This window comes from Triticum aestivum, chromosome 7D (genome assembly GCF_018294505.1).
Source record: "Triticum aestivum cultivar Chinese Spring chromosome 7D, IWGSC CS RefSeq v2.1, whole genome shotgun sequence".
NCBI lineage: Eukaryota > Viridiplantae > Streptophyta > Magnoliopsida > Poales > Poaceae > Triticum > Triticum aestivum.
The window spans coordinates 575,464,406-575,477,925 of NC_057814.1; the positions used below are offsets into that span (position 1 = coordinate 575,464,406).

At 46.2% G+C, this 13,520-nt stretch overlaps 1 pseudogene; it reads right to left on the reverse strand.

Moving 5' to 3' along the window:
- Window positions 1–1,654: 1,654 nt before the first annotated feature.
- LOC123171315 (polyubiquitin-like) overlaps window positions 1,655–13,520 on the reverse strand; it is a 69,370-nt pseudogene continuing 57,504 nt past the window's right edge.

A 13,520-nucleotide genomic window follows, 5' to 3' on the forward strand; every position in this document is an offset into this window, starting at 1 on the left:
TAAGCAGTGTGCATCTGTAACTTGCACCGCATAACAGACTCAGAAAGATTCTAAAAAAACACTTGGAAAAAAATAACTCGGAATAAGAGGGAAAAAAAACTTGCGTCGCAGAACAGGAGGAACGGAGAGAAAAAGCGGCTGCAAATCGGCGGCAGCATTTGTTCCTGAGCACCTTTTAGCCCGGAGGGACAAAAATGTACACAAATGGTTCACTTTAACGTAATCACAGGATAAGAACATTTCAGGTTAACAAGAATTAAGATTCTGGTTCACTTATTAATGACATAGACCAAGCTGCTCAAAGGCAGCTAAGATAGCATATGTTCTCACAGGTGGCACAGGAATAAAGATTTTCAACAACGGCACTAGACACTGAGTTGTACATAACTCAAAGAGATGAAGAGGGAGGAGGCCCACCAGGGAGAGAGTTGCGAACCAAACTTCTAGGACCCCAAAGAACTCACTGGCCACCATGAAGGCGGAGCACCAGGTGGAGAGTAGACTCCTTCTGAATGTTGTAATCAGTCAGAGTGCGACCATCCTCGAGCTGCTTGCCGGCGAAGATCAGACGCTGCTGATCCGGGGGGATACCCTCCTTATCCTGGATCCTGGCTTTAACATTGTCAATGGTGTCAGAAGACTCAACATCTAGGGTAATGATCTTGCCAGTCAAGGTCTTCACAAAGATTTGCATGCCTCCACAGAGGCGAATTACCAGGTGCAACGTGGACTCTTTCTGAATGTTGTAATCAGCAAGGGTGCGTCCGCCCTCAAACTGCTTGCCTGCAAAGATGAGGCGCTGCTGGTCCGGTAGTATGCCCTCCTTATCGTGGATTTTCGCTTTGACATTGTTAATTGTGTCGGAAGACTCAACCTCGAGAGTGATGGTCTTGCCGGTGAGTGTCTTCACAAAGATCTGCTTTGTAAGAGAGTCTCCTCATTACCTTGTAACGTTCGGCCGTGCACTATGATGTTTGTATTATATATAAAGCAGGGGCGTGAGCCTATTTCGAGAAAGCGTCCACGAATGTTTTGGGTGTTCATTTTGATGGACAGTGTTGATGCGGGAAAAGGAAACCTGCAACATGTTATTAGCAGGAAAAGGAAACCTGCAATCTGCAGATTTCGCTGAACAGCGGCTTTATATAGACGATCTGAACATTGGCAATACAACAATCACCCAACTTATTTAATTTCAGACGAAATGACGCCGGTGTGCATGTCTAGACCTGCAAACAACACAGGCAAGTTCAGTGGCAGACTGGAAACGCCACGAACTGAACATCTATGATGATGTTCACGTATCAAGAAGAATTCAGGGTACGCCTATTGGATAAATTAGATGTTTGGAACTGACCAGTAAACGTGGAAACGCCAAATCTGAAGTTACGATCTTTGATAGCAAAAACGACCACAGGACCAACACAACACAGGTCATCAGACATCCAGAGGACTGAGGTCAACTTATTCATAACATAGACCAAGCAGCTGCTCAAAGGCAGCATCAGATGTCTCACAAACTGCACACGGATAAAGAGGTGCAGAAACGACACATGACACAAACTTCACGTAACCAAAAAGACGACGTCGACGAACGAAGAGGCCACCAGGCTCAACAGACATGCGAACCAAACTTCCGGGAACCCAAAGAAATTCACTGGCCGCCACGAAGGCGGAGCACCAAGTGGAGTGTAGACTCCTTCTGAATGTTGTAATCAGCAAGGGTGTGTCCGTCGTCGAGCTGTCCGGGGGATGCCTTCCTTGTCTTGGATATTCGCCTTCACGTTGTCAATGGTGTCCGACGATTCCACCTCCAAGGTGATGGTCCTCAAGTTGCTTGCAGGAAAATATCAACCACTGCTGGTCTGGCGGGATGCACTCCTTGTCCCTGATCTTCGCTTTGACATTGTCAATCGTGTCAAAAGACTCAACCTCAAGGGTGATTGTCTTGCTGGTGAGGGTCTTCATGACGATTTGCATAAGCCTCAGCACAAGGTGGAGTGTCGACTCCTTCTGGATGTTATATTCGCCCAGGGTCCGGCCATCTTCAAGTTGCTTGCCAGCAAAGATGAGGCCCTGCTGGTCCGGCGGGACACCCTCCTTATCCTGGATCTTCGCCTTGCATTATCTATTGTGTCGGAGGACTCAACCTCAAACATGATGGATCTTGGGCTAATTGTGTCGGACTCAACCTCAAACATGATGATCTTGCCAGTGAGTGTCATCACATAGATCTGCATACCAACTCTGAGCCTGAGCACCAGGTGGAGGGTGGACTTCCTCTGTATATTGTAATCAAGAAGTGTCCGGCCATCCTCAAGCTCCTTGCGAGCAAAGATGAGGCGCTGCTGGTCCACCCGGATACCCTCCTTATCCTGGAACATCGCCTTCACATTGTCGACTGTGTCAGAGGACTCGACCTCAAGCGTGATGATCTTGCCTGTGAGTGTCTTCACGAAGATCTGCATCTGCATAATTGGAAATTACAACAAAGCAGGATAAGTCACCAAGGAAGAGGCTTACATGAATAGATAAATTGATTAGCAAAGCCATGAGACAAAGGGCACTAATTTAAATGATGTGATAGGCATGCATAGTTGAAAATTGCAAACAGAGCATTTTAGTTGACCAAGTTAGGTGCGTATGAATAGATCAACAGTCATAGAACAAGGACTGCGATAAATTATATATCTTGTTACAAATAGTTATTCTGCAGTTAAAATTAACAAACAACAAGAAAGACTGAGATAATCCAAATCTAATACTCCATCCAAAATAAACGTCGTGGTTTTACTTCAAGGTTGTAAAAGATACTCCCTCTGTTTTATAATATAAAAGCGTTTTTGACACTAAACACTCTTATATTATGGGACGGAGGGAGTAGTAAATTCGTCCTAAAAAAAGATAGTAAATCCGCAGTTCAGAATTAACAAATAAACAAATAACAACCGCATAGCAAAAATGAAAAGGCCATAATCTCTGTTAAGATATATTTCCAGTTAAAATCAAGCAGATTTGTGCAACAAGTCGACTGGACATCAGCAGATCCATTATAAAGCCAGATCGTGGATCAATATCTGAATGCAGCAATAAACAAGAATGTGAAACAGCAGGCCGAGAACTAACCCGTCAAAATCTACTGAAAACCCTAGATGGCGAGTACAACTGATCGAGATACACTCACTCGTCCAGTCGTCCTCAACACTACCTCGATTATCTTTCAATCTATCAGCATAGAAACAACTTGGGACACGGTAGAGCAATCGACAAGAATCTCATTATCTAATCGCGTTGGCCGCATCAACGAAAGCACCTCAATCTTGGATCAGGGGAATTTGAGGTTCTGTGCTGATACAATTTTGGGGATCGGAGCCAAGATACCCCGCCTTACAAGATGAACTAGGGTTTCTACCTATGCTAAGGAATTTGGGGAAATAATGACTTGCCCTCCTTCACGCGACGCACGCTACATATAACCTTTCCAGCTCACGCTGTATTCACCGACAGTCACTTAACGGTTACAACACAGTAAACGGTTTAAAACTACTGGAGACCGGCGAGGATACATCCGAGCCGTTGGATCGCTTGAAACGCCATCTTGCCATCTCAGCCGTTGCTTGTCTGAAAACAGAGTTGGTGTCGATCTTCAGTACGTCCGCGGTTCAGGGCCTGACAATGCCGCCGCCATGACAACCGCCTTGTCCTCGAGGCGAAAAAGCTTGTGACCTGGGAATGTTTTGTTGAGGAAGGCTGCGTCTTCCCAAGTAGCATCATCAGGTGCAAGGCTCTCCCACTGTACTAAGCATTGGCCAACCGGTTTCTTGTTGCGTTGAACCACCCTGCGGTCCAGCACAGCTATAGGAATAGTTTTGACATATCCTTCTCGGGTGACCAGTGGAACGTGCGGTAGAGGCACAGCTTGATGTCCTACATGTTTCTTGAGCTGGCTGATGTGAAACACTGGATGGATGTTTGTGCCCTCTGGTAACTGCAGCTTATAAGCAACTTCTCCAACTCTTTCTAAAATTGTGTAAGGACCATAGAACTTTGATCGTAGTTTCAGTGATTCTCTGAGACCAAATGCCTTCTGTCTGTATGGCTGGATCTTGAGATATACCCTTTCTCCCACCTCAAATGCTCTGTCTGTTCTGTGTCTATCTGCAAAATATTTCATCCTGTTTTGTGCATGTTCCAAGTTGGCTTTCAGCTTTTGCATCATTTGCTCCCTTCCTGCCACTGTCAATTTTGCTGCTGGAGACAAGGTTGTGTCAACAGCAAATTCTCCTACTTGAGGTGGTTTGTACCCATATAATGCTTGAAAAGGAGTACATTTCAAGGAAGAATGATAACTGGTATTGTACCACAATTCAGCTAACGGCAGCACTTCAACCATTTCTTTGGTTCTTGGAACACCATCCCTCTCAAATATGCTTCTAAACATTGATTTACTCTCTCTGTCCATCCGTTTGAGGGTGAGAAGCTGTACTGAATCTGATCTTCACCCCAAATGCTTGGAACAATTCTTGATACAATTTGCTAGTGAAAATGGTGTCTCTGTCAGAAACAATGCAGATAGGCAGACCATGTAATTTGATGACATTGTCCATTAGAGCTTCAAACACAGTTTGAACTGTGAATGGATGTGTCAGAGGTATGAAATGTGAGTATTTGGTCAGTCTGTCCACCACCACTAGAATGATCTCTTTTCCCTGTGAATTTGGCAATGCGGTGATGAAATCCATTGTTATGTGTGCCCAGGCCATATCAGGCACTGGAAGTGGTTGTAACAATCCAGGGGGATGAATGTGCTCAATCTTGTTTAATTGGCAAACAGGACACTGACTGACAAATTCCTCTATGTGCTTCTTCATGTTGGGCCAATAAAACACTTTCTTTAATCTGTAGTAAGTAGCTTTACTACCAGAATGTCCTCCCAAAGCAGATGAATGAAATGTCTGTAGCAACTGCTTTCTGAATTCAGTGCTTGCTCCTACATAAATCCTGTTTTTGTATTTCAGCAGTCCTTTGTTGAGAGAGAACTTAGGGTTTTGATCAGTATCAGCAGCTACTTTCTTTAGTAGTTTATCACTGTCCTGATCCCCTAAATAACTTGTGCTACATCTTCAGTCCATTTAGGAACTACCACAGTAACATTATTGCATTGCATTGTTTTTAGTATCTCCTTCCTGGACAATGCATTAGCCACTACACTCTCCTTTCCTTTTTTATATTCAATGGAATAATCATACTCCAACAATTTCAAGAGCAATTTGTGTTGAACACCTTCTGTCAACCTTTGAGTTGTCATGTATTTTAGAGACCGCTGATCAGTTTTGATGATCAACTTGTTTCCCCACACATAATGTCTCCACTTCTTAAGTGCTTCTAGTAGACCTCTACATGATATGCTCAGAAAAGGTTTGTGAAGGACTATGGAAAAATCTGTAGACCTCTACATGATATCATGTAGAGGTCTACAGATTTTTCCATAGTCCTTCACAAACCTTCTGTAATATCCTGTTAAACCCAGAAATCCTCTTAACTTTGTGGCATTATTAGGTTCTGGCCAATCCATGACATCCTGAATTTTGCTAGGATCAGTGGATACTCCTTGATCAGAAATCACATGTCCTAAGTAATGCACTTGATTTGTTGCAAAGGTGCATTTGGACATTTTCACATACATTTCATGCTTTCTCAAGGTTGCAAAGGTTCTTTCTAAATGGGCAATGTGCTCTTTTAAGGATTTGCTGAAAATGAGCATATCATCAAAGAACACTAATATACATTTCTTCTCCTCTGGTTCATTGATTTCTTCACACACATTGTTCATTAACCCTTGAAAAGTACCAGGGCCACCAGATAACCCAAAAGGTACTACAGTGTATTCATAATGCCCCATGTGTGTTTTGAAAGCTGTCTTGGGAATATTCGCAGTGGACATTCTGATTTGATGGTACCCAGATCTTAAATCCAGTTTGGAGAATACCTTAGCTCCATACAACTCATCCAACAAATCTTCAATGATGGGCATAGGAAACTTGTTCTTGATTGTGATAGCATTTAGTTCTCTGTAATTCACACACAGTCTCCATCCTCCATCTTTCTTTCTAATCATAATTGCAGGAGAAGAAAAAGGACTAAAACTTTCTTGTATTTCTCCTTTTTTGATTAACTGTTTGATAATTTCTTCCATAGCAGCTTTCTGATAGTGAGGAACTCTGTATGGCCTCAGATTTGGTGGTTTTGCTCCTTCTTGCAACACAATTCTGTGATCACAAGGTCTCTTGGGAGGTAATTTCTGAGAATCTTCAAAAATATCAGCATATTTTTGGAGCAGTGGTTGTAGAGCCACATGAGGAGGAGTGTGCTATTTGTTATGTTCAGATTCCATCTCATGTATCTGCAAAATATAACCCATCACACCTTTCTTGAGCAATTTTTCCAATTTAGCTGCTGAAATCAGACACTTCTTCTTGGGTATTGTGTAATCAAACAAAGTGACTGGTTGTCCCTGCTTAGTGAGAATCAACAATCTCTCCACTAGATCTAAACAAATGGGACTGTATTGGTATATCCAATCAGCACCTAATATAATGTCATAAGACACTAGATCCAGCACTTTGAAACTGCTCTGGAAAGTGTGACCCTGCACTTTAAAATTCATTTCAGGGATTTTGGCTGTAGACAGAAGTTTTCCTCCTCCTGCTACTGTGACCTTTCTGGGAGCCATTGGTTGTTGATAGCAGTCACTTTTGATTGCAAATTCTGTACTCATGAAAGTGTCTGAGGAACCACTGTCAAACAGAGCTGTTGCTTTTCTTCCAGCAATTTCCAGTATTAAGGAAAAGGTGTTTGGACCCGTTGTCCCTTTTGTAGCATTTGCAGAAATATGCATTGCTTGTGTAGGTTTTGATGCAACTCCTTCAACCCCTTTTTCCTTATCTGGAGTATTAGGAGCTGTATGATATACTTGCTCCTGGGCAGTGATTTCCTCTGTACTTTCACTCATCTACTTCTTGCAGAATGTGTAGTGTTTTTCCAATCTTACATTTGTGATGTCTTGTCCATGGCTCTCTACAGTACCAGCATGCCCTTGCATCTTTGGGAAAAGGCACAGTGTACTTCTCTTGAGATGGTACTTGCACTTGCAGTGGAGGAGGAGGTTGTTTGTATGGCTGTGAATATGATCTGGGTTTATATCCAACTGGAGCAGGTAATTTTCTTGCTGCTGCAGCCTTTTCATAAATCTTTGCATACCAGTAAGCTTCTATAATCCCAGTAGGTTTCTGTCCACAGACCTCATGTTTAATATCAGGTTTCAGACCTCCAATGAAACAATTGAGCAGAAAATTTTCTTGTAAGTAGGGATGGTCTCTTTTAACCAAGGCTACACAATGTTCAAACTCATCAATGTAGTTGGCTACTGAACTGCTCTGTTGTATATTTTTCAATAACTCCACAGCTTCATGGACACTGGCTTCAGAAAATCTATCTGCAATCATCTGACAAAACTGTTGCCAAGTTATCATTTGCCAAGGAACACATATGTTTTTCAGCCAGTTAGTGTTGGAAATATGCCCTAGAGGCAATAATAAATGGTTATTATTATTATATTTCTTTGTTCATGGTAATTGTCTATTGTTCATGCTATAATTGTATTGTCCGGAAATCGTAATACATGTGTGAATACATAGACCACAACGTGTCCCTAGTAAGCCTCTAGTTGACTAGCTCGTTGATCAACAAATAGTCATGGTTTCCTGACTATGGACATTGTATGTCATTGATAACGGGATCACATCATTAGGAGAATGATGTGATGGACAAGACCCAATCCTAAGCATAACATAAAAGATCGTGTAGTTTCGTTTGCTAGAGCTTTTCCAATGTCAAGTATCTTTTCCTTAGACCATGAGATCGTGCAACTCCCGGATACCGTAGGAGTGCTTTGGGTGTGCCAAACGTCACAACGTAACTGGGTGACTATAAAGGTGCACTACGGGTATCTCCGAAAGTATCTGTTGGGTTGGCACGGATCGAGACTGGGATTTGTCACTCCGTGTGACGGAGAGGTATCTCTGGGCCCACTCGGTAATGCATCATCATAATGAGCTCTATGTGACTAAGGCGTTAGTCACGGGATCATGCATTGCGGTACGAGTAAAGAGACTTGCCGGTAACGAGATTGAACAAGGTATTGGGATACCGACGATCGAATCTCGGGCAAGTAACATACCGATTGACAAAGGGAATTGCATACGGGATCGATTGAATCCTCGACACCGTGGTTCATCCGATGAGATCATCGTGGAACATGTGGGAGCCAACATGGGTATCCAGATCCCGCTGTTGGTTATTGACCGGAGAGGCGTCTCGGTCATGTCTGCATGTCTCCCGAACCCGTAGGGTCTACAAACTTAAGGTTCGGTGACGCTAGGGTTGTAGAGATATGTGTATGCGGAAACCCGAAAGTTGTTCGGAGTCCCGGATGAGATCCCGGACGTCACGAGAGGTTCCGGAATGGTCCGGAGGTGAAGAATTATATATAGGAAGTCAAGTTTCGGCCACCGGGAAAGTTTCGGGGGTTACCGGTATTGTATCGGGACCACCGGAAGGGTCCCGGGGGTCCACCGGGTGGGGCCACCTATCCCGGAGGGCCCCATGGGCTGAAGTGGGAGGGTAACCAGCCCCTAGTGGGCTGGGGCGCCCCCCATGGGCCTCCCCCTGCGCCTAGGGTTGGGAACCCTAGGGTGGGGGGGCGCCCCACTTGCCTTGGGGGGCAAGTTCCCCCCCTTGGTCGCCGCCCCTTGCCCTAGATGGGTTGTGGCCGGCGCCCCCCCTCCTAGGGGGCCTATATAAAGGGGGGGGGAGGGAGGGCAGCAACATCTCAGCCTTGGGCGCCTCCCTCCTCCCCTGCAACACCTCTCTCTCTCGTATAAGCTCGGCGAAGCCCTGCCGACATCCCGCTGCATCCACCACCACGCCGTCGTGCTGCTGGATCTTCATCAACCTCTCCTTCCCCCTTGCTGGATCAAGAAGGAGGAGACGTCGCTGCACCGTACGTGTGTTGAACGCGGAGGTGCCGTCCGTTCGGCACTCGGTCATCGGTGATTTGAATCACGGCGAGTACGACTCCGTCATCCACGTTCATTGGAACGCTTCCGCTCGCGATCTACAAGGGTATGTAGATGCACTCTTTTCCCCTCGTTGCTAGTATACTCCATAGATGCATCTTGGTGAACGTAGGAAAATTTTAAAATTATGCTACGATTCCCAACAGTTAGATGCTCTTCCTCGCAGATGTCCTGTAGCAAGGTTGACCCACTGATCATATGGAGTGCCTAACATATCATAAAATTTCTCACAAGCAATCTGCCAACCAATTGGATCCTCCCCACTGAACAATGGTATTTCTAATCTTGGTCCTTTTAGCACAGCTTCAGCAAAATAAGAAGGGCCTCCCAACTGTGTGGCATGTTGGTTTCTTTGAGCATCATACAAGTTTCCTGCTGCTTGATAAACTGGTGGCTGCACAGGTCCATTTGTGGTCGTGTTAATGTACTGACCTGTGATAGGATTATATGTAGGGAGTGGGTTATACAGTGGTGCAGTTATGGGAGCAAAATACCCACTATTGCCTGAAAATCCCAGTGTATGAGCTTGTACTGCCACACTAGTGTTTGCAGAAGATAACCTGAACTTGTCTTGTGCTATCTGCTCTTGCTGCTTATCAGTATGTATCTTGGTACTTTCAGTGAACATATGTGTTGAAGGTAGTACTGATGACACTCCTGACATCTTAGTGACCGAATTCTGTCCTTGTCCCATGAACTCCTGGTGCAGATTTCTGCTCACTGGTGGCTGAGTAACTCCTGGTTGCTCCTGACTCTTCTGCACAGGTGGAATCTCTGTGCCTAACCCTGCACACACTGGAATAGTTGTATTTGGCGTAGCTGCTTCCACCTTCCCCTGGCTCATGGACATGTTTTGCAGTATCAGATTCAGAGTTTTCTGAATTTCTGAATTCATCTCTGTTAGTTTTGCTTCTACTCATGGCATGGTCACCATGTCAGAGCGTAACTGCTGTACTTCGGCTCGCAATCCTTTCATATCCGCTAATTCCTCCCTGAAATCAGCCACCTCCTTTTCCAATCTGTCCACTGTGATCTGGACCTTAGCACGCGTGTCTGCCATCTTCGGATCTAGAGTGGAGACAGTGACCTCTGACCCGATCTCGCCTCCTGTAACTTCGTTGCTCTGCAGGGATTTTACAGCGAACCAACCTGCAGAATCGCCCCGAATTTTACGCCGCCAAAAGCACACGGATCGTCGTAAGGGACATGAATTTTACCACGAGAAGAATATCTCCCCACAACCTTCCCGGACTCGTCGATCTATGCCCGAATGTTCGCCGCCACCGTGTTCGCCTCCACAGACGTCACCACCGCCACCGCAAACAGGGAGGGACGGGAGGGATTTTACGGGAGAACCCAACCCCTCGTTCTCCTCTGCTTGATCCGCCGCCCTGCTTCGTCGATGCCGAAAATTGACTAGCTTCTGATACCTTTGTGAGGACCGGAACGCAGGAATTGCACCGATCTATCTGAATTTCATTGGATCAGGGGAATTTGAGGTTCTGTGCGGATACAATTTTGGGGATCGGAGCCTAGATACCCCGCCTTACAAGATGAACTAGGGTTTCTACCTTTTTTTTGAGGGTCAAAGCAATTGCTTTATTACTCAACCAGGTTAGGCAAATCGCCTAGTACAGGACCTGCCACAGAAGGCAGGACATTAGCCTCCCACACAGTGGGTTCATTCACATTACAATCATAACCAAGTTTGGCCAGTTCATGCGCCGCACAGTTGGCCTTTCTTCTACATGCAATAACCTCACATCTTGAGAACCATAGCTTCATTTGGACCTTTAGGTCCTCCAGGACCGATGCATACGCCATGAAACTGGGCTCCTAGGGTTTCTACCTATGCTAAGGAATTTGGGGAAATAATGACTTGCCCTCCTTCACGCGACGCACGCTACATATAACCTTTCCAGCTCAGTTGTATTCACCGACAGTCACTTAACGGTTACAATACAGTAAACGGTTTAAAACTACTGGAGACCGGCGAGGATACATCCGAGCCGTTAGATCGCTTGAAACGCCATCTTGCCATCTCAGCCGTTGCTTGTCTGAAAACAAAGTTGGTGTCGATCTTCAGTACGTCCGCGGTTCAGGGCCTGACACGAAAGCACCTCAATCAATCTCACAACGTCAACAGATAGATAGATCGGGGGAACAAGGAATCGGTGGCGCGCGCATACCTTGACGGAGGGGACGGGACGGATCGCGCGAGCTAAAGATCGATCGCTGTGTTGCGGTGGAGGATTTTCTTTTTTCTCGATCGGAATCAGCTGGCGAGTGGATTCGTTGAAAGCGGGGTCGATGCGTCTGGGGGAATTTATAGATGGGAGAAAGGATACAGACCTGAACGTACCGGCACTCCGGCAGGAGAGGCGATTGCGGAATCCGTCCGTCTCTACCACGAGAAGCAGTCTCTCGAAGCGTCTCGACGGGGTCTAACTGCAGCTGGGAGGTGGGCTTTCTCGATGCTGGCCCATTAGGCCCGGACATAAAGCCCATTGCTCCCGCCCTGCTGAGCAATGGGGCAGCCCAACGCGCAGAACAGACTCGAAAAAAAAAACTTGCATCGCAGAACAAGAGGAACAGAGAGAAGCGCATCATCGACATATGTCGGAAGTCCTGTTGCGTAAGCGGGGTGAAATTTCAGAAGACTGCACGAACAGCATCCCATCTCATGGTCACAACGTACTACAACGTGAGCAAACTACATAAACCAGAGCGGGAACAGAGTGGGAAGTATCATCCTCTTATTGTTGAATCTCCACCGACAGATGACATGGACGCATTATATGCGTGCAGCGTTATTACGTTCTTACTCCGTTCTAGGGACAGAGGAGGCGACCAGGGAGCACGACGGACGCAGCTAGGACGAATGCCGGCGGCCAGCTTCATTGAACCTTGTGTCTGCCGGCGGCCGCACAGACGTCTTTGGCCCACTTGATCACGAACCACAGCACGTCGACGACGTACCCTCCGGTGCTACCGCTGTCTCTCAGTTGCACGCCACCGGCGTACGGCGACGGAGCCTCGGCCGGCGGCTCCAGCCAGGACGCAGCCTCGAGGACGCGGGGCTCCTGCTCCTCCTCTGGTATGACGCGGCCGGCGTGCGCCAGGGCGGCGGCGGCGCAGAGGACGAGCGCGGCGACCAGGACGGCGCAAGCCATTGGTTTCCCCTCCGACCGGCGCCTCGAAACTGTCTGTTGTCAGTCGAAAGCTCGAGATCACACTGACTGAGATCGACTTGCTCGACCGGTTTATATACATTGGCACCGACCCGACGAATGACCGAAACTGCCGAAAGGATTACTGCATGCGTGCGTTGATGGTTCCGCATTGAACAGGGGATCCAACGCCCGAATAAACACGAACCGCAACAGCTAAAAGAAACGCTCGAATAAACACAACCATGCATACATTGGTTTTGTTTCACTTCTTTTTCTCGGATGATGAATGCGGTGGCAGCCACGAAACCAGCGTGATACAGTTCCAGGATTCCAGCCAAAGGCAGCCTCCCGGTTCCTAGGTCGCATTACGTTCAGAAGAAGAAAAAAAAGCTAGAAACTGAAATGGTACACAGATTGACACATGTCCATCGAGGGCTATAGTGTGTCTGTTTGACAGTAGACGCTTTTTCATTTCGGCATTTTTCTGTAGTTGTGTCTGCGAATTTAAACTTTTTAGGCCGTAGTTTTTCCTGCTTTCCATTTACTCTGGTCTGCCACCTCGGGGAGGCCCGATAGCTTGTAACAGTCTCTGTTGACTCGCGCTTTGCTCCGTTTTTAATAAAATGGGGCGGGGGGAAACCCCTTTGATAAAAAAAATTAAAAAATTGACACATGTCCATTGGCGACATTTCCAACAGCACACAACCGACATAGGGAGCTGGCAAGCTAAGCTAAGACTAACCCTAGCAAAGTCATCATGTGTGCAGTCGTCATATGTGTAGTCATCATAATGCACATGAAAATGATCTTGATTTTTTATTTTTATGCTTTCACCATCATCACTGTTGGAGACGCCTCGAAAACACATTTCTGGGACCCCGCTTGGCTGCTTCAGCAAAAGCCTAAGGACATCCGCCCCTCTAATTTTTGAGGCCTAAAGGAGAAAAGGTTGGAAGGTGTGCGAGGCCCTTAAGGACAATGCTTGAATTTTAAGGATCAACCCCTCCACAGTTATCACCGCTGACCACATCCATGAGTTCTTCACTCTTTGGATGCTCTTGCATGACTACCCCACCTTGATGTGCACACCGAGGACGAAATGGTGTGGAAGCACTCCAAAGATGGTGTTTACTCTGCAGCCACATCTTACAAGGCTCAGTTCTTAGGCATTGTACTATCTCCTCTGGACCGCATGATTTGAAAGGCTTGG